The sequence below is a fragment of the Trichoplusia ni genome, chromosome 4 (genome assembly GCF_003590095.1).
Source record: "Trichoplusia ni isolate ovarian cell line Hi5 chromosome 4, tn1, whole genome shotgun sequence".
In the NCBI taxonomy this organism is placed as follows: Eukaryota; Metazoa; Arthropoda; class Insecta; order Lepidoptera; family Noctuidae; genus Trichoplusia; species Trichoplusia ni.
The window spans coordinates 5,808,979-5,828,870 of NC_039481.1; the positions used below are offsets into that span (position 1 = coordinate 5,808,979).

At 38.4% G+C, this 19,892-nt stretch overlaps 1 protein-coding gene across 1 annotated transcript in view; it reads left to right on the plus strand.

Annotated features, from left to right (window-relative positions):
- LOC113493563 overlaps positions 1-19,892 on the plus strand; it is a 36,907-nt gene that overhangs the window by 5,862 nt on the left and 11,153 nt on the right. The window lies entirely within an intron of this gene.

Here is a 19,892-nt window from a genome sequence, read left to right on the forward strand (position 1 = left end):
ATATTGGTACTAACCAAAATATTCGATATCGATTACGGGAGGCACCATAGTAACAGCAAAAGAAAAAGTTACATTCTTTCCTCCATTTCTTTTTTAAACACACTAATGCAAACTGTGCTTTTTTTGGGTATTTTATTTAAATTTAAATTATTTAACTAAACAGGCCTAGTTCGGTGCATCTTTTTGATAAATGTACCTGAATACATATGTAATAATGACTAACAAAATTCTGCACGTATAATATAATACGTATATAAAGAGCCATTCATGAAGTACGTGGGAAATCCAGTATTATCAGAAGTTTGTAAATTCCCCCGGCATTAGTACTAAATCTCAGGAAAACAATAGAATACTGTCGGAGCGCGTTGGGCGTTGTCCTGCTAATACTGCAAGTGTATAATATATAATAAGTATGTTCCGTACTTGTGTATTGCGTATCGTATTCAATCTTGGTAAAATGTGCTACAAATAAGGAAAAAGTATAGAGACTAAAATTTTATGTCGGGAAACTTATTTTGTTGCGGTCGTTAATCAAGCAAAAAGGATTAAAAATAGTTTTGCGGAAGATTAACATCTTGCAAAAGTAGAGCGATAGACAAAACGCACGATTATTGCCGTCAAATGTATAAGATTCTATAATTTAACAATTTGATTGTAATAATTGTATAGGTCTTGCTTTACTATTGCAATATATTAAAGATACGTAGTAAGGCCCAACGAGTTATTATTGAAATGATACGATCACGCGCGTCGTTTTCATAACGCGTACCGGCAATTTGAAGACATTTTCCAAATTAGTGGTTATCGCTGTAACAGTTTATCAATAATTTCAACCTAATGTAACCTTATTTCGATACATAAGTATAATAACATTAATTTAACAAAATTGTATTCAAAATCCTTCACAATATTTTGTAAATTCGCGTCGTACTCTGACGTCATCGTTATTATCAACTAGGATACTAGACTTGATTAGAAATTATTTCTTCAATGACTCAATACTGAGATAAGTTAGTGGTATCTAAAGTATAGCATGTGCCACAGTACTTAAATATCCGAAGCATGATGACAGAGTGAAAAAGGTAAAAAGTTGTTCAGTGAAAAATATTGCAAATCAAGATTCAATCGAATTTAGTGAGCTCGACTTTTTGTCGAAATCTGAACAGTCCTTGAAGTTACACTCAAATCAGTGACTTATACTAATTCTATATACATATATTGTTTAAAATATACTAGGATTAAAGCGCAGTAGGTCGATATCAGCCGATATTTTACTTCGATAACTTTCCAATCTCAACATATTTGAAATCTTTCATATCGCTAGAAATTGTTGGCATCGCTTCCATATTATCGTTTTCCCGAACGTTCCGATGGTTCGATTGAATAACTGAAAAAATTGCGGCGACTTCTATGAATCACCTTCCATTGCTTGGTATAAAGAAACGAGTCGTGTTGACCTTCCTTAGAATACCACTTCCTTGAGCAAGGCGGACTTCGCAAAACGTCATGGAAACAGAAAACAGAATAGAGAAAGAATAGAAAAGAAAGAACCCGTGACAAGGAACTGTAAGACGGACTTAGCAATGTTCAGACAAAGAAAACTCCTACATTTTCCTTAAATAAAAGTATCTTTCCGCAAAGCTTTGTGAACGAAATCCTTTTGATTCTTTGGACGGAATCATCCCCTTATTGTGTTTAGTGCCGCGTGTCACGAAACTTGACGAAACCGTCTTCGAATAAAGAGGAATATTATAAAACCAGTATGTTTATAGCCTCAATGTATGAATCATGCTAAAAGATTGTAAAAGAGTGGATCAGAATAATAGATTGATCGGATTAATATATTAAAGTTATAAAAAAAAATCACATTGTTTTCAAAATTAAGTAGTGTAGAACACTTTCATTGAGCCAAAATCAATACTCAATAATGAATGTAGTCAGAAATTACATTTTATCTCTTTCTAGATAATTGCGTGTCGTACTAATTTAATCGATTCATTTCATTTGACTGGTACCTTGAAGAATTATCAGAATTGTAGCACTAATTACTCTATTATAGTGTATTGACTATTATAATATTAGTAATGAGGAAAGCCAATTAAATTCATTCGGTGTGCAGTAATATTGTCCTTTTTATTTCTCGGTACAGGTAACAATTATGCCCTTGATGAACAATTTTATTATTCCAGCAACCGCGTTTCCCGTTAGGCAAGGTAAAAAAATCAATTTGTTGTGCTATTTCATCGAATTGCTGCGCCCAACGTGTGGGCTATTCAAAGTAACTGTTTGTTGCATTGTTTGTTCACTCTCTGCTCTATTTTATACGGCTTTTAGTCAAATTACTTCAGATTCAATAAAACAATGAATGAGCAAATCACAAAGCGAGACAGTCGACGTTGTTCGGTGAAATCGATGAACTTGTAAGTGGTATCGCCGATTAATCAACTTGTTTGATTAGTTCATATTAATGGAACATATTTACTTTAAAATTCACATCATAATCGATCCTACAACTGTACCCGGATGTTTAACACACGTTCGACTTATATCAACATTTTACGTTTTCGAGTAAACGATTGCCGAATATTATTTATGTCAGTTCGCACTTATCTTAATATTGTTTGGAATAGAATGATTTGACGGAGTATACGTTAACAGAGGTATTATTTATCAATATGTACGGCATGAGTGCACCTGGTGCGAAAACAAGTACGGTTCCGAGAAGTAGTGATTGCCACTCGTTACTCCGCCCGCCACCCGTCGCCTGTCCGCCGCGCACCGCGCCCTCACTGCCAGCATCCATCTTTGATACATCTGACGCGCACATAACGCAAGAAAAAATATTTCAAATAATATCAATATTCATTTACAAGGTTAACGCTGTTATTTCAATGATTTAGCTTTCACTTATGACTTTACTAGGAAAGATAAGATGTTGATACTATCATACACATTTATTTCTCTCAATTATTTAATAATCATATGTAAATAACTCCAAGATACTGTCATAGGTCTGATATAATCTCAACAATGACCGAATGGAGTGAATTTATTTGCGTGACTCACATCGCTTGTGATATGTTACTCTAGGCCGGCAGACCAATGGATTATGTCATTATCCACTTGTTACAACTTGTTAAATTGTATGGGTATCATAACATCATCACGCACTCTATGAAAATGCGCGAAAATGTTTTGTTTTATTACTTTTATACACTTTTTAACGCGGCCACACCCGTGAGACATCTGTCAATACATAAATAACAAAAATCTTGCGAAAAAAGTGTCAGATGTCCTTAATACGATAAGCGTGGGTAGCCTAGACGTATTGAATCCTGATAACGTGACCTTTATCGCGGTTTCCTTTAAACCCAAATCTGTGATTTATCCTTGAAACTATAATTCAACCACAATTACCTTGCTCTTATAATATTGAACATTTCGATAAGTATACTTGATTGGCAACAATATTTGATAAGATCTTTTACGACCCTAATCACTTGCCGAGTGCCTACTTATTTCAATTAGTTGCTATCCTCCTAATTGAAAAGCCCTTACGAACTTACCTATTTGAGCTACGTCGTAACAACAATTTTTCTTTATAGAATGAAATATACGTTGAATTACATTCTCAACTCATAAAATAATTAAGTTAAATGCGTTTTTTTAATGCAGAGTCATATCGCAAGTTGCATAGATATGTTGCAATAAGCCATAGTAAATTATTGCACTTCTATCGGCGTTTTCTATGAATCACGTTCTAATCAAATTAGCGATTACTAGTGATTGATATCGAACCGCTGTTTGTCATCCAGCACAAAGTCCGATAACAATAGCCGAACCTCTTTGTTTTCAACTTGAATGAACATTTTTGAGGTGTGCGCTAAGATAAGAGGGACATTTGTTTCGATGTAACAAGTAATCGTGAAACTACTTACGGGACTCTAATTAAAAATGTCAGTAGCAAAAATACTGTTGTTTGCTGAGTGCAGGTCAATTAACAAAATGCAAAACCAAGCATTCCAAAAAAAATATGAGATACCACAGCGCAACGCCGTCTTCAGGTATCTAATCTAAATGTTCCCTTTAAGATAAAGGAATTTGTATCAAACCTTTTTGGAAACATTACGCTAATTGCATCAATTCACAAACATTTTATATCGGACATTGATGTAAGTTAGATATATTATGGAAGCAGTAGAGCGACATTAAATCATGTTACCTGTAGTTAACGCCCACGCTCGTCGTAAACTCGAACACGTCGCGATTACTCTCGGGCTTGTTACTAGCATAAGCCTTGACAACCTGTTGTCCTATGACTCTACATAAAATAGTTACGACCCCATTGAAGAAACGCGAACACTCAGGTCGGTCCCGAAACGAATATTTGTTTGACCTACCGATATTTGTATTGTCCGGTTCCAATCTAGGTGGTAGGCTGTTCACAGTAAAGTAACACTGTCATACAAAATATCTGTTTCAAAATGTCGCTCATTTTGGGAGTTCAATGTTTTTCCGACAGCTGCCTAGCTGTCGATAGCGGGCAGGAATTATGTCAACAACCAATTTGTTAAGCAATATGAGTGAGCTTAAATTTAACCAGAAAACTCAATTTGTAATGAGTACTTTATTATTTCAAAAATTAATTAACAAAATGTGGTTTTCGTCGAAATTAGCTACTGTTGTACCCACTTATATCGCGTTTTAACATACATGTGTTTGTGAAAATAAAACGTTTAAGCACACATTCATGCACACGACTGTAGTTACTTGTGTACTTGCGGTTTGGCGTAGTTCTGCCAACGTCACTGTAATTTCGCCATAAAATAGCGACACGACTACGCACGTGGTATGTTGTTGCTTACTGGAGACAATTCCAAGAAATTAACAAGTACATTGTTTTATAACAATATTGCAACACTTCTACAAGCGTTAGAATCAATAAATTGTCATGTCTATGTTAAGCAAACGGTTTATAAACAGTACCGTACTTTTAGAATAGTTTCAAGGACTGTTCGCTGTTATTTTAACTAAGGGTATTCATTACAGCTTTATTTTATCGTTAGTTACCTGCTAAACAATAACTGCCGCGCTGAGCGTTTTATGAAAGCAGATACTCTATCAGCAGAATCCCTAGACACTGTGGCGTGACAACTGGACGTTAATTCAAGATTACAAAATGCAATCGCAGACGTCTATGCACAAACATTAACCATTCCACTGACAAGGTAATGAGTTAGCAGTTAGCAGGAATTAATGCGTGAAATTAGTTAGCAGGACATTAGCCAATTACTGTAATCATGTATCTTGTTAGTACTAAGTATCAATGAATGAGCGACATCAGTTTTTACTGGTTTTTACACGTGGATCGTGCCCCCCGTAGTACTCGCATTAGTTAGGCGGAGGATCGAGAGTGACATGCGCATGTCAGCCTGCTGTAATAAATCCACCGCCGGCGGCGCACACGCCGGAACGGGTTGCCGGTTTGCTGCCAGGCAATTTTATTTTATTACCCCACTTTTACTTTTATGTTAAACCGCTTCCCTGCTTTGTAATCCTTCATTCAATTCAATATAATGTACGTCAGAATTAAGAGCTCAAATATGTCGACTCTACCTGAGCTAAATTACCCTTTTTCAAAATTGTATTCTACCTTAACAAATGTAAAGGTTACAGTAGGTATACAAATTTCATTTAGAATGCTTCTTGAAAGATTTCATGCATCTCTAACAAACGTTCATCAATACGAGTGGGAAAAATGTAGAGTATGCTTGCATTCACACGATACGTGTGCCTACATGTTGGGCTGTGCAGCACTGAACCTTATCAATATTCGTGTCATACGTACAAAAATTCCTGGTATAGCAGCGTGCTAAGTCAATGTTGGCGATTTTTTGTCACGTTTGATCACTATCAGAGAGATAATGATTAGCGAGAACGCACAATCTTGGCTGTTGTAATGTATAGGTAATGTGTGGATGTGTCTGTTGACAAGCAGGGTGCGAAGACTGCGAGGTGTGGCTGGTACCGTTGGCTCCTCATTCTTATTAAGTTGACAAAGCGAGTGTCGTGAATAGCGCGGGTGTAGCTGGTCGGGCGGCGGTCGCCGGTCGCGGCCGGTATCTGCGAAGGTATCGCACGTCGCCGCAAACCTGTATTGTGGCGGTTCCCGGAAGGCTCTTTGTTGCGAGCCGCTGCCCCGCGCCCCCGAGCCCCGCGCCCCTCCCGCCGTGCATCGCCCGCACCGCTGCTGGCTGCACCGTGCACCGTGCGCAGCGCTGTGGGAACGATGAGAGATCTCTCCTGCTCTTTACCCCACTCGAAGCTTGTTTATCACCGTTAATATTTAAATGTCACGCATCTCAGTCCTAAACACAGCTATTCTACTACAAATCCATTATTTCACTCGGAAACGTCCATTGTTTCAAAAAATACCTTAGCTGCTTATGTTTTTCGTTGGGAAAGTCAACATATCATTAAAACGCTCGTTAACAGTTAAACTTGCGTGGAAAAGAAATGATACAGCACATTTACACTATTTGCACAGTGCACCGTAAGCGGGCAATTATCTGAACGGTTCTAACACTTTCTTCTCGTTTCAAATAAATTAATGTTCGATATGAGTGGATTAATTAACTTGCTCTCTTTTATTCATATCGGCTATTTGCAAAAGCGTATAACAGCGCAACATTATTGCAAATAAAAATATTTAACACTACGTCACATTGCATCAGTTGATATGTCAATAGGGATACTCAAAATAATCGGATGCCGTTAATGAAGTGGCCATAAAATACACAAAACAACTATGGACGACCCACTGGGCCCAAATAAAAACCGACAGCATGTCCTGACACGTTTGAATGACTCGATTTGTTGGACCGATTATTTTAAAGCATGCCTTTATAACCGCTCTTCAGGTAGTAGGCTTTACTTTGTTTTACAAATTCGGTCAATGTGTTATCTGCTTAACATCTTGTTAAGGCTTATTTGTAATAGATAATGTGTATTTATTTTTTGAAACATCATTATTAGCTACCTCACCTTTGCCAGTAGGTAATATGTACATAATTTTCTTACATTCAGGGAGCGGAAATATAATAAATAAGAAAGCTAACAATTTCCTTAGCGATGAGATCAAGTTAACGGATACTCTATTTATAGACTTCTTGTTATTGAGAAAATACTGGCATGGATTGTTATTATTTGTACCTTTTACCTCATAAGGTATATTTTTTGCTTCGAATAAAACTATAAGTTGAAGACGTCATCAAAATTCTTCAAACGGATAGTGGTCATTATGTAGAGCTGCGTGAATTCTCAATTTAAAATTCCCAGACAAACGGTTCGCGATCGGCGTGTGTTGATGATTCAGCCCGGCCAGGGCATTTCGTTTTGCTCGGCGTTGCTCTAGCGCAGCGCGCGAGAGGTCGAGGGTGCGCGCATGCGCACGCCAGCGCAGCCTTCACAATGGACCGTTTTATTTATCTACAATATTGATCTTCAAGTTATTCTAATTTTTTTCACTGTTCCAAAGAAGGTAACAATTCCTTTGTAAATATTTTTTGTTAACATATTTCACTGTAGTTGTTATAGCCAGACAAGGAGGTGTTCCTTGTGAATAGAACCCTCAATTATATTCCATTGTCCTCGGAGATTGCTCCCATAGTAACCGTATCCAAGGTGTTTGCGTAACGTTCCCCAATCGAAAATCCAATAAACCAATTTATGAAGAAATTTATTTCAACAAACTCTCAAGATATCAATGTACAATTATTTGTTCGGCTTCTTATTTTGATGATAAATTTTATTATTTTGTTGTTCCCATTCCTGTAAATAAAATATAATGATAATGTACATGAAAGGTTTTACTTCTCTGTATTTTTGAAATATAAGCAGCTTGCGTATAAATTCTAGATTTTCTAGTTTGTAGAAATGCCTTCGGGGCAGTATCGCGTTAGCATTTTGAGACGGCCGTCGAATACCACACAAATTAGATATGATGAGCGGCTACCTGGACGTCGCCGGCTATCTCACGATCATTAAATGTCTCTCCACGTCTGTTGTGACACACGAGTGTCACGTTGATGGCACACAGTTTTTACCATTACAGTACACTCAGTTTTTACCAGTGCAACTTGCTTCAAACAACATAATGAAATACGTTAAATTATAATTTGTAATATGATCGATGCGACCGTCCGAACATATGACACTATCGCGTCCATTTTCTCGGAACAAATAGTCAAAGACCCCAACGACGACGTGTAAAACAGAAACGCGTGACTTTACCAGTGTGCGTAATATAAGCGACTTCATTCTTTGGAAAGCTGGTGAACGGTAATGATTTCAAACGGAAATGTCAGTTTGCTGAGATCGGATGGTCGGAGCTCGCCACCACCGGCATGCGGCCCCGGTCCGTTCACACGCCGGTGTTTTTACTTAACAAATACATTCTATTCGAATAGCCAATATTGACATGACATGGATCGTCGAGTGCGTCCCCCATTCTTTATTTTTTGTCTCTCATTCAACCGTTTAATAACCGTGTAATGTTCTGAAATTCCACCCCACGGTTGGGTTACTGATTGATATCCTAACCTCAATTTTATTGCATGGTACCAATTAGTTAGGTATCCAAAACAATTTAACTTTATTGAGTTCCAAATCTATTAGACTCGTTATACATCTATGAACGAATATACAAAAATGTGTTACAAGTTTGGTTCTTTTCTATCTAATTTAACTTTAGGGCCTTTATTTTAAGTTCGATTTCTAATTATAAGATCTACTTATATAATATCAAATATAGAAACGCAATACCCTTCTGTTGCTTCCAGTCGACCTCATCCTGCGCTTGTTTTTGTTACGTCTACGTCAAGTAGCCATGAAGTGTTACAGCTAAAAAAGTTCGTTATCCTGCACAAAGACCACCGTGATGAACATTAGCGAGGAATGTCGCATGGGAAACCCGACACTGAACCTCGGGAGCTCCGCACGGGCAGATACATATTAAACGTTATATTGTGAACGCGGCGTCATGATAAAAATTAATGTCACATAATATCTTCTTGAGTGAGAATATTAAACGTAAGGAATGTCATTTTTTGCTGCATCAATACGCACGTTGAATCTGTGATGTGAATCGATCGCTGGTGTCAAAGCACCGAGCGTGAGCTTGCGTCGGAACACTAATTCTTGCTCGCATAATTCATGCAACAATAGACATTGCACAGTCGTCGAATCGTATGGGTTTCGAGAAATGTAGCGCGGACTCGTTATGACGCCGATGCACGTCCGACAAATGGCTTCATCGTGAAAATTAACATTCGGCCAGCATCTCGGCTGGCGCGGTCGCCGCCCCTCGCGCCTCCTCCGCCAGCAAATATTGAATCGTCGCCGCGCGCCCGCCTGGGACCTCCGCGGAGGTGTCGCCTTCCTTATACCTAGAAATGCACACGTCTACGATTTTTTTTCTTATTATTAATGAGAATCCATTCATGCTTCATACATCGTCGCTATCCTAGAGTAATTGTAATTGAAGATATGATATTTGATCACCTTTAAGCATCACATGTTATGTTCAACATTTTTCAGATTCAGCGAAAATGAAATCACAACTCCTTTCCTCATTTATTATTCTTTGATAAATAAAATATATTTCGCAATACTCAAATTACGGCTTTACTTAAAAGGAAAAAGTGGAAATTGGAATCAACAAAAACGAATAAATGAACCTTTTCCTAAGTGGATTTTCTTTGTAAATTGGAGAAACAGAAATAACGTATTTCCCTAATGCTTGTGTCCCCTACAAAATGTGATTATACGATCGCAAAGGTTAGGCCGATTTAATGAATGTTATTTACATTTCGGATCGCAGTGTGGCCTTTCGTGATTGCTATATTTTGTATCCGAATTGTGGTGTTTTCTGATTAGGCCTTATGTGATTGCCAGAAACTAACGGAAATAGGTTAAAAAAAAAACAAGGCTTCTACAAAATTTCTAGTCATTAATTTTATGGTGTTTGAATTGCATGCATTTAATTCATGTGCTATCATAAATGTCAAGTTACTACCTTTTAAATAAGGCTAGTACTAAATAGACAACGGGTATTTCAATTACTTTAAGTAATGTTTTCTCTAGAATATAATCGTACTGGATGTCTTAACCAGAGCTGTAACTAATAACTGGGTAAGTGCCACTCGAATGTCTGGTTTACAAGCAATTAGTGACAGGCGAGCAACACACGTTGTCAACGCTAAGATATGACTACTACACTTTACATAAACACGTTTACATTTTACAAGTTGGAGTTGTAGTTCACATTTGTATCCATTCCGTTCCTATGCTTCAAATATTGCTGCGTAATCATTCAACGGATAGGCAACTGCAACTGACGAACAGTCTTACTAAGGTGTGCAGTAGAAAGGGCCCGGGGTGTTTTTAGTCTGTTGAAGGTATTTGCGTTTCACCCCAGAAAAGGTTACTAGATTGAGGAGGTCAGATAAGCAGTCGTTTCTTGTAAGTACTGGTACTTAGCTACCGACCACAAAATATAGGCAAAGATTAGGCTGATATTAAATCAGTCATCGTATAGCTATGCTTTTAGCTTAGTTCACGTCTCGATGATTAAGAAATCCAATCAGTAAATACGAATGCACCACAACGTATCTAAATCCATAATTCCACACGGACCGCGGGCAAATGGAATATGATAATACGAAACGCAATCAAACGTATTGTGCTTCAATTAGTTCCGAAGGTATAACTGGAAACACAACATTATATCAGTATGGTTTCATTAATTATCTATTAATATACGAAGCACGTCACAGTTCTGTGGAAATCCTTTTATGAAACGTATGTTATTCTTGCGGTTTTACAGATAAATATCCTTGGAGATACAAATTCTTATCGAATTGTTCCTATAATTACTATATTTCATTAGATCAATAAAAAAGGAATGACAATCTTGCTTTCAGTACAATGTTTTCTTAAGTCTAAGTGTTATACAGTAGAAATCATGGACATTAATTTTTCGTTAATGGTCATTTATGTTTAGATTTGTCAAGTTATGAAAGATTTTCTGTAATTTGTCTGCAAGGAACAATGTTCATAACGACTGACATGCGAAGCTGAGTTTTCCTTATCTTATATTAAGTTTGACTAAAATTTTCCTACTGGGACTGGTTCGATGATGCCCAAAACAGAGAGTCGTGGAAGGATTTGGTTGAGGCCTTTGCCCAGCTGTGGGGCAGTGTCTAGATAAAAAAATCCTACGACACATCGCGTTTTCAGACCAGTGTTTGTTTCTTTAATGGTATATCATTGTATCCAGTTCTTTCCTTTTTAACGTATTTTTTAAGGTTAACGTGAGTGAGGCCCTTTTTAACTATACTCGGAGGTTAATCACTTTCATGGACAGGAGCCGTTAAGGTCCAATTATATCTTTCACATTTCCTCGATAGGTATTAATTTGAGTACAGTTGTATACAAGAAATATAGTGTAGCTAAGAAGAAAAAAGTATGAATTTATCAGTTTTTGTCAAATGACATTTTTCTCAAAATTTATACTACTCTACTTGGCACACCATTTTATTTGATCCTTACATTTAAATAACAATAATAAACGGATTAAAGTGGATGACTTTAATCCGTTTTTTATTGTTAGTTCGTTAGTGCGTTCAAGAGCCAAGGTGGCACAGGCAGCCACATACACAGACACGTCGAACTTATAACACCCCTTCGCTTTCCCGTCGGGGCTTAATAAGCCATTTTCTGTACTTGACTTTGGAGTGCAGCTCAGCTTTATCCTATTTCGAAAGCCTGTTTCAGCCAGTCTGCATTTGTTTGTATGACGTTTTCCTATTTTCACAATCTGATGTGATGTTTCTCTATCCATCGCACTGCATAGCGCTCCATTACAATAATAATATCTTTAAAATATTAGCATTATAACGATTATAACATTTGGCTGCCTTCAGTTGTCGGTATTATACATTACTACAATCATAACTGATGTATAACTAGTGTACTAACAATATAGAGCTCAGAATCGTGTTAGTCAGATCGCGTACGTACTCACTCTTAAAACATTGTGTTACTTCTAAGTCAATCTAATGTCTATAAAAAAATAATACGGCAATAAGTAAGCAGGTCCTTGCGACTTTGTCTATGTATGGCTCACAATAGACGGATATGGATAGACGTTTCTAATCATTATCGGATAGCCGACAGTTCTATTTCAATCTATAAACCTCTTGAGTGATGATTTCTAATCAACAGTACATAATATAACTGACGTTAGAACCTTCTTTTAATAATTACAACAAATTATTACCAACGTTTGTTTTTAGGAAAGAACGGTATTTAAATATTTTACTTATAATTTGACGTTAAAATCACCTTTATTAAAATACAGTTAGGTTGATTTTCCTTAAACGTTATTACCATGTACGTGTGGTTGACCGTACAACGCAAATGTCATGAGTATTTAAAGTAATTCGCATAGGTTACTACTTCTTAGTATTTCACTTAATTGTTTCTTGGTTATTTAATAACACTCACAATGTCATGCGCGCAATTTACATAAGCTTTTTGCCGGAGATATAATTGTTCATTATAATGTCCGTGTAACTCGAGCCTGTTCTCTAGTGCTAGGGAATTATCCTAATTCAAGGTTACACTCTGCATGCAAGCCTTTTGCTTATTACAATGTTTTTAAATGGGGTTTCGCTCAGTATTGCGTTGTTTGCGTAGCTATGTTACCTTACCAGTATATATTAGTTAAATGCAGACTCATAAATAATTCTACGTCTGATGCCCGATGTATCGGATGATAGGTCGAGGTGCGCTGGACGTCCTTATGTATGTAAAGAATTATCTCGAGTCGCGTAACGCTTGGCGCATGCTAGTTGATAGGATTATTAGGCATCACTGGCCCTGGCTACCAGGAAGACTAATTGCACGAGTGTTTCTGTCGATATATGGGCCGATTAGCGAGAAGATGCTTGCGTGCGAGTAAGATCCGCCGACCGGCCCTGCGGGTGCCTGCTGTTGTCCAGCGCACGCAATCACGCACATGAGCTTTCTAGCTGCTCATATTACATTTTCTGCGTAGCGATCAATGAGCCGTGCATGACAATTCCATGCTGTGTTCTAGACTACACTATATATCGTTTGAGACCAATAAAGTTGTATCGTAAACCGAATATAAGTTATCGCACGTGCATCTTGGCAGCGCCGGGCTCACTCGAACTTATTATGCTGTCACCGTGTGTCGTGCGTCCGTCGGGCGCGACTATCCACAGAGGTGGCCAACATGTATTACGGCCGGCACGCACATTATGTTCGAATAAATTTCATAATAACTCCTATTTGCTAGCAATCTCTCACCATTACACACCATTCTATTTTATAACCAAATAGCAAAGTTTATTTGCTTAACAATAACATATGAAGTCATTAAATCACTAAATAATATCACCCTACGAAGCTTAGTAATTATTTCGATATGCACTAAATTATTTATAAAAGTTCTGACGGGCTATCGTTAAAAAAATTGGCAACAAAATAAATGGAATAATGAGAGTGATTCAGTCGTTACTTAGAAGTGTGCGGCCGACTAACCTTTGTTAAATGCGTTTGAATCGTTAGTTACGTCCGCTGCTCTAAGAACGATCTTTATCAGGAATTGTGAGAATTTGAGAGGAGCAGTGTCGGCCGGCGGCAGGCGGGCAGCGGGCAGCGTGCAGCGCCCGGTGCCATCCAAATCGATCATTTTACGCACCCGACGCGCATAATGAAACAGTCATTTCCGGCCGTTTCGCGGAATTGAATATTTAATATTTCGCACAATCGAGTGGTCGCCGACAGAGCACGCACGGACGACACTGCCACTACCCTTGTTAGTATTCGTCGCGTGACACGCAGCAATCATAAATTCTTGTGCACTTGCAGTTTCACGTAGTGCCAAGAAACTGCGGTCGGCTACCGAATGCTAAAACGGCTATTGTTTGAATAAATACCTATCTAGTACTTCGAGGAAAATGATAAATTGTAATTATTTATGTTTTAGTATAAATCCGTCGTTAACCATCGTAGAAGTAGAAATGCACGCTAGCGAGCATTACATGGAAGTCACTTTGTTCTTGCTCAGACAACTCGCGACGAGTAGTCGTCCGTGTGGCGACAGTGCCGTTGGTTTCAATAGAAACATTTATTATGTGATAGATTCCCATAATTGGTATATGGTTCCTGTTTCCGATTACGCGGTACACTCGCTTCATTTAAATACAAAGGCGTATCTCTACACACAATAGCGGTAGAACGGTGGCTCTATGTGCGTCACTCCAAAATTAACTACTCTTCTGTCTTGTACCCGTGACCATATTACATCGCATGTTCACATTTATGTCATTATCTACATTTGTACTTAGAATTTAATTGCTCACAACAACGACATAAAATAACTTATACTACATTCAACTGTATTTCGCTAAATGCACCCGTCGTCATTCTTTTATCTTATTTGGTCAATATAACTCATAAGCTTGTTGTTTATACTGAGTAATTATTTCACCTGAAATAATACAAAACGCATGCAGTAACTAATATGCGTATTGCAATGTGCCGACGTTGTCTTGTAGATTTACTGTAACAAATAGCGTGTCGGGAAAAGCAGTTATTGTGGCTGAATCAGGTAAGTACAGATGTGAAGAGAGGCGGGTTCCCAGGCGTGGCGAGCTGCGCCGGCATTCCTTGCCCATACGCAGCCGGCGAGCCACCTGGCTGTTCCGGGACGCGTCATTACCCGCCCGCAGACCACATTCCCTGGACACCACGAACGCAAATACAAACTACCGCCTTCCTCTCCAAACTTTTTCACTGCGCCTTGAGAACATGACAGGTATGACAAACGGCCTCCCGATGTAATTATTATGCTCGGACTACGTTTTTCATACAGATAATTCTATTGATGTACCTGGAAGTCGTTTTGCCTTGTGCCGTCTTCTTGCTGCGACGATATGGACTAGGGATACTGTAAACTAAAAGTTGCATGTCAAGATTCCGTTAGCATACCAGATGAGAAAATATCGGTGACTTTCGGATGATATTAATAAAAATATAAAAGAGCTGTTTAAAAAGGAAACACAATCTAAAAACAAACGTGAATTTTATTAGAAAGATTTAAATCAATTTCCTACGTTTATTTTTCGACTGGTGTAGCCCGCCAGATAAATGCGACACCCGCCTTGCATAATAATATGAGTCTAGGAATGGCTGAAAATCTGCGCGTGTTTGACCCTTTGCAGCATTTGCTCTGCTACCTCCTTTCTATTTTTACCAGCTTTAGTTGGATTACTAATTGTAACGTTAAATATTCCTTACTCGTGATATTGTTGTTGTAACTTTATCTTTCTAGTAGCAAAAAATGTATGTTCTTTAAAACTCTGACTGTCTAGTCTGCTGTGACAAAGCTTAGCATTTACAATTGGGAAGCGATGTATTAAACGTTAGGAGTTTGTTCCATTTAACTGTAAAGTAAAAAACGATAGTAGGTGCTTAGTTTCACATCGATTTTATGGGGTAATAAACATCGGTTTTACAGGGTATTCCTGTAAATTCATTATTTATGTGCCAGAATGAATATTTATATTCCACGTATAGCAATTACTAGCGAAAAGCCTGAGTATCTTTTCTTGCTGATTCATTCCTTCATAATGTTTAATAATAATATGTTTTGTAAATATTAAGTCTTAAAGGCTAAGAACAGTTTTAGTTCGTGGAATAAATATTCCTAGAATAGCATCGACTGCTATCGATCATATCATTTTTACTTTTTGATTTCTGCTATCATCAGAATTGCCTAAAAGACAGCTGCACATAATTCGAGGAAACAGTTAAAATACAGCAAACTCGAGTATTTAGGTGATGGTCAACTTATGACGCATCCGTGATTCGTTGGTCAAAGACTGAATCATTTTCTAATAAACTGCATCATGCAGGACCCGGTGGCCGTGTACAACGAATGTAACGCGTTGTTGTTGCTCTACAAGCTCTTTTATTTTGATCGCTCATATTTACATAACAATGAGGTGTGCACATAATTTGTATCTTGTCGTAACACACGTTAGTTAGATAGCGGCGGGCGTCGCGCGTCACGCCATGCCATTAACATTCGTCGCGGGGAGGAGGGCCGTGCTGTGCACTGCGGTGTCGCCGGGATATACCGCCGCCCGCTCACCTGTTCTGCGATCAACTTTTTGCCCCACACCCGGTAGTTTGCGGTTTTTCTAATCGCAACATTCAAGTATTCCCGACGCGCATCCCTAAACCGCACTAACTGTATGAAATTGCTGCACTTGTTGTCTCAGGAACGTTAGCTGCCGATGTTCCATGTTATTGCTGCAACACTGTCATTAATATATAGGAGCGCAGACGCAAACGTGTACTTACACTTGTACATATAATTACCGGTGTGCCGCAAAAACGACCGGTGTGCGTATTATTCTCATTACATTTCTACAGCTGTTGGTTGTCAGAATAAATGCATTTCGCATTTAGATTTATCACCAAGTGAAATATATCCGATGACATTCGAAAAGCGCATCGAATAAAATTCATTGGAAATTGTTGTGTAAGTAGAGGATTTATTACGAGTTGTCGAGGTGCGCACAGATCGCGCGGTGCCTCGCGTGTCGGCAGCGCGCGGCGCGGAGCCGGCGCGGCGCGGCGCGGTCGAGCGACGCTGTGTTGCCGGCGGATTCGTTTTCTGCTTGTTAACGTTAGTTCTTAACAAGCAACAACTAACAACGCCGTTACTACAAATGGGATCATATTTCCTGGTCCAATGCATATTACTTTTTATATTTGTTTTACAAAAAAGGAGAGTACCACCGTAACTTTAACTGAAATATTTCTATATGAATCTCAATATTTCAAATGGTTTGAACAGTTGGAAATATTGTTTGGCCTTACAAGCAACAATAATTCTTCCATCAATAAATAGCCTTTCCTAGAAAATGTATGCGTAACGATTGATGGTCAGCACTCGGCAGCACATCAACATTATGTGTTTTCATTTTATAATAATATATCAATAGTTGAATGCTAGGTTTTCCATTTCCCACAACATATAGCGATTATTATTATTGTCACCGGCGCGTGACGGGGCAGGGGCAGGCGTGCGATTATACTGTAATGCAAGGGAGCGACGTCATTATGCGGCGTGTGTGTGTGTCAACTGTTCGCCAGAGAAGTATAATTGCGGTTGTTTCACAGAAACGATCAGCATGCGAATGGCTCCGGCAACAAAGGGTTTAAGCCACGTCGAGAGCTCGGCTCGGCGTCCGCCGCGCGGTTCCTCCGGGCGGTGTCAATTTGGCGTCCGCGCCGGCCGGCCCCGCTGCTAGCCCTAATTACTTCTAAGAACTGATGCAACGTGCGCTTCTCATTAGCCGCTCTCTTTGTCCTCTATATAAAAGTCAGTAATCGCATCGTCTTCCAAATGATGTCATCAAAGTCATAACAGAGAATGAGTCCGCCCTTTGAACACGCGCTGTAGCGGGCGCGCACGTCGACTATCTTAACAAATACGTAAGACGTGCTCTGCCATCATAGGTGAATTAACATTCCTCTTAATGATCTATTCCCCATAATATGTCCGCCTTTTATTAATTGACATTTGCAACGAATTCTTTAAAATTTTGTTTTACCTAGGACAACATGTGGTTTACGTTAACTAGCTGTTCATATAAAACAAAAAAGTTTTAGTAACTGGACCTATTTTAATAAACGAACTTTTATTTACGACACAAAATTACTCTATCCTTCATTATGCTAATAAAAATGATGTAGATACGTTTGGAATCCACTTGTTAATCGGAGGTTGTAAAGATATCAAATAGTTCGTTCACCTTCCGATCATTAGGTAAAGCTTATACTAATTCCTATTTTTTATGAAACCGTTCGCTGTTAAATGACGTGATCGGTCTCCCACAAAAACCCGGATACATTGCATAGCTGTTATAAATAACAATGAGCTTAACTTTATCATGTCTACTAAGTATAATTAAATAATGCGTGACGACACAACGTAGACTAATTTAGTTGGGTTTCGGGATTTTCCAAACAATTATTATCTTAACTGGCTATACATTGACCCATAAAAACGAAACCTGTTCTAATACATAAATCAATTGAGAATATAATAGACCAACTTGATAGAATGTAGACGTTTTTTGCATGTCATGTTTCAGGGGAACATACATTTTTGAACAAAGTTATTAAAATTCGTTGAAAAACCTATATAAGTAGCGTTTTTTATGAATACTTTGTCGCGTTTTTATTTGTTTTGTGTTAATCTTATTCCCTACTCCGTGTTCCTGCTGTTAACAAGTACTAGATCAAATACATTCGACTGCACTGGTTGAGTTTATCTTAATCCTATGTGCATACGCAATGTTTGGTTAGTTCTCTCTGTTCAATGTTCAGTTTATAATATTTATGTTACCGGCATCGCCCCAATTGGTATACAACTACGCTTCATTCTCAGATCTGAGTGTTTGGCTATATTGTTCCTAATATATTATCTGGAACGTAGCTATAGCTGTATGGCTGTCTTATTTTTTCCTCGCAAAAGGAGGCTGCATGCGAATGATTTGTGGTGAGCGGTGAGGGAGTGCAACCCGACACACGGTCAAAGACCGGTTCGTGTTATTTCGGAAATATTCGGTGGTTTTTACAGGAGAGGCCGTCGACGCGCCTCCGCCGGAGGATGACCTCACCGGAGATTTCTTTTTGTTCGTACTTTTACAATAACGACGTTTTCCTGCTACACGGCAGACGGCATTAAATATAACGGATACATTCCATACTTTCAGATATCGTGTAATTGTATAGTCGCGTCAGAATGTCGACAGCCACAGGCTAGTCGACGCAAAAATTCCAATAAAGTTGTTCGTAGAGAGACATCACCTTTAACGTTTAGCCAGTAGACAAGCGCTTGTTTACCGGCCACATTTGTCGAGACTCCGGTTCCGAAACACGTAAGAACACAAAAAGGCTTCAGTTTTTATCGCACGCTTGTTACTAATTAAATTAAATTATCTCTGTCAGAATTGCCAACAATGTCATAATGAGTATCATTACATTTGCGTTTGTTGTTTTGTATGGGATATTTGAAATAATAAGGGGCGATGATACAGAATGATATCAATAAAACGGTGCACATAGCATAGTTAGGCTCTATTTGTTCTGCGCGGGCGCAAGAAACTCGCGGCTTACATAGTGGTGCGCGGCCGCAGCCGAGAGCATCGCACGCACAGCGTCGTATGAGAAACATCACAACTATGGAAACTATTTACTTGATCCCAATTATGTATGAATCATTTTGCATAGCTACTATTTATGTTGGACGGATATTGTAGCTACGTGCGGCTATTATACGAAACAGATGATAATGTTTTAACTAATAAACACATAAATAACCTGCAGTTCCTTTTTTGCAATAAAACTAATTTTGTTTTTAGCTTTTAATTTCCGTTTAACTGAAGACATACATGCACGCGGTATCTTTTGTATTGTAATTAGTTAGTTATATCATTTTTCTAAATATAGACCAGGTCGTAAAAAAATTCGTAAAGTGCTGGAATCGAACTGACGAACTCGAATCCAAGGTTTCTGCGTCAATCGTCTTATTGAAAGCTTCTATACGTAAAACATGTTTTAAAAAGATCCATTACATTAATAGTCATCATCATAAATCCACGTTTGAACCTATATAGTTATTGCGTGCGTTGCGTGTGTTACTATAAAAAAGTTAAAAATATTCGCATCGTTCTCCCAGGGACACTGGAAAGTGGAATGAAGATTGTAAACATGCGCTCTTG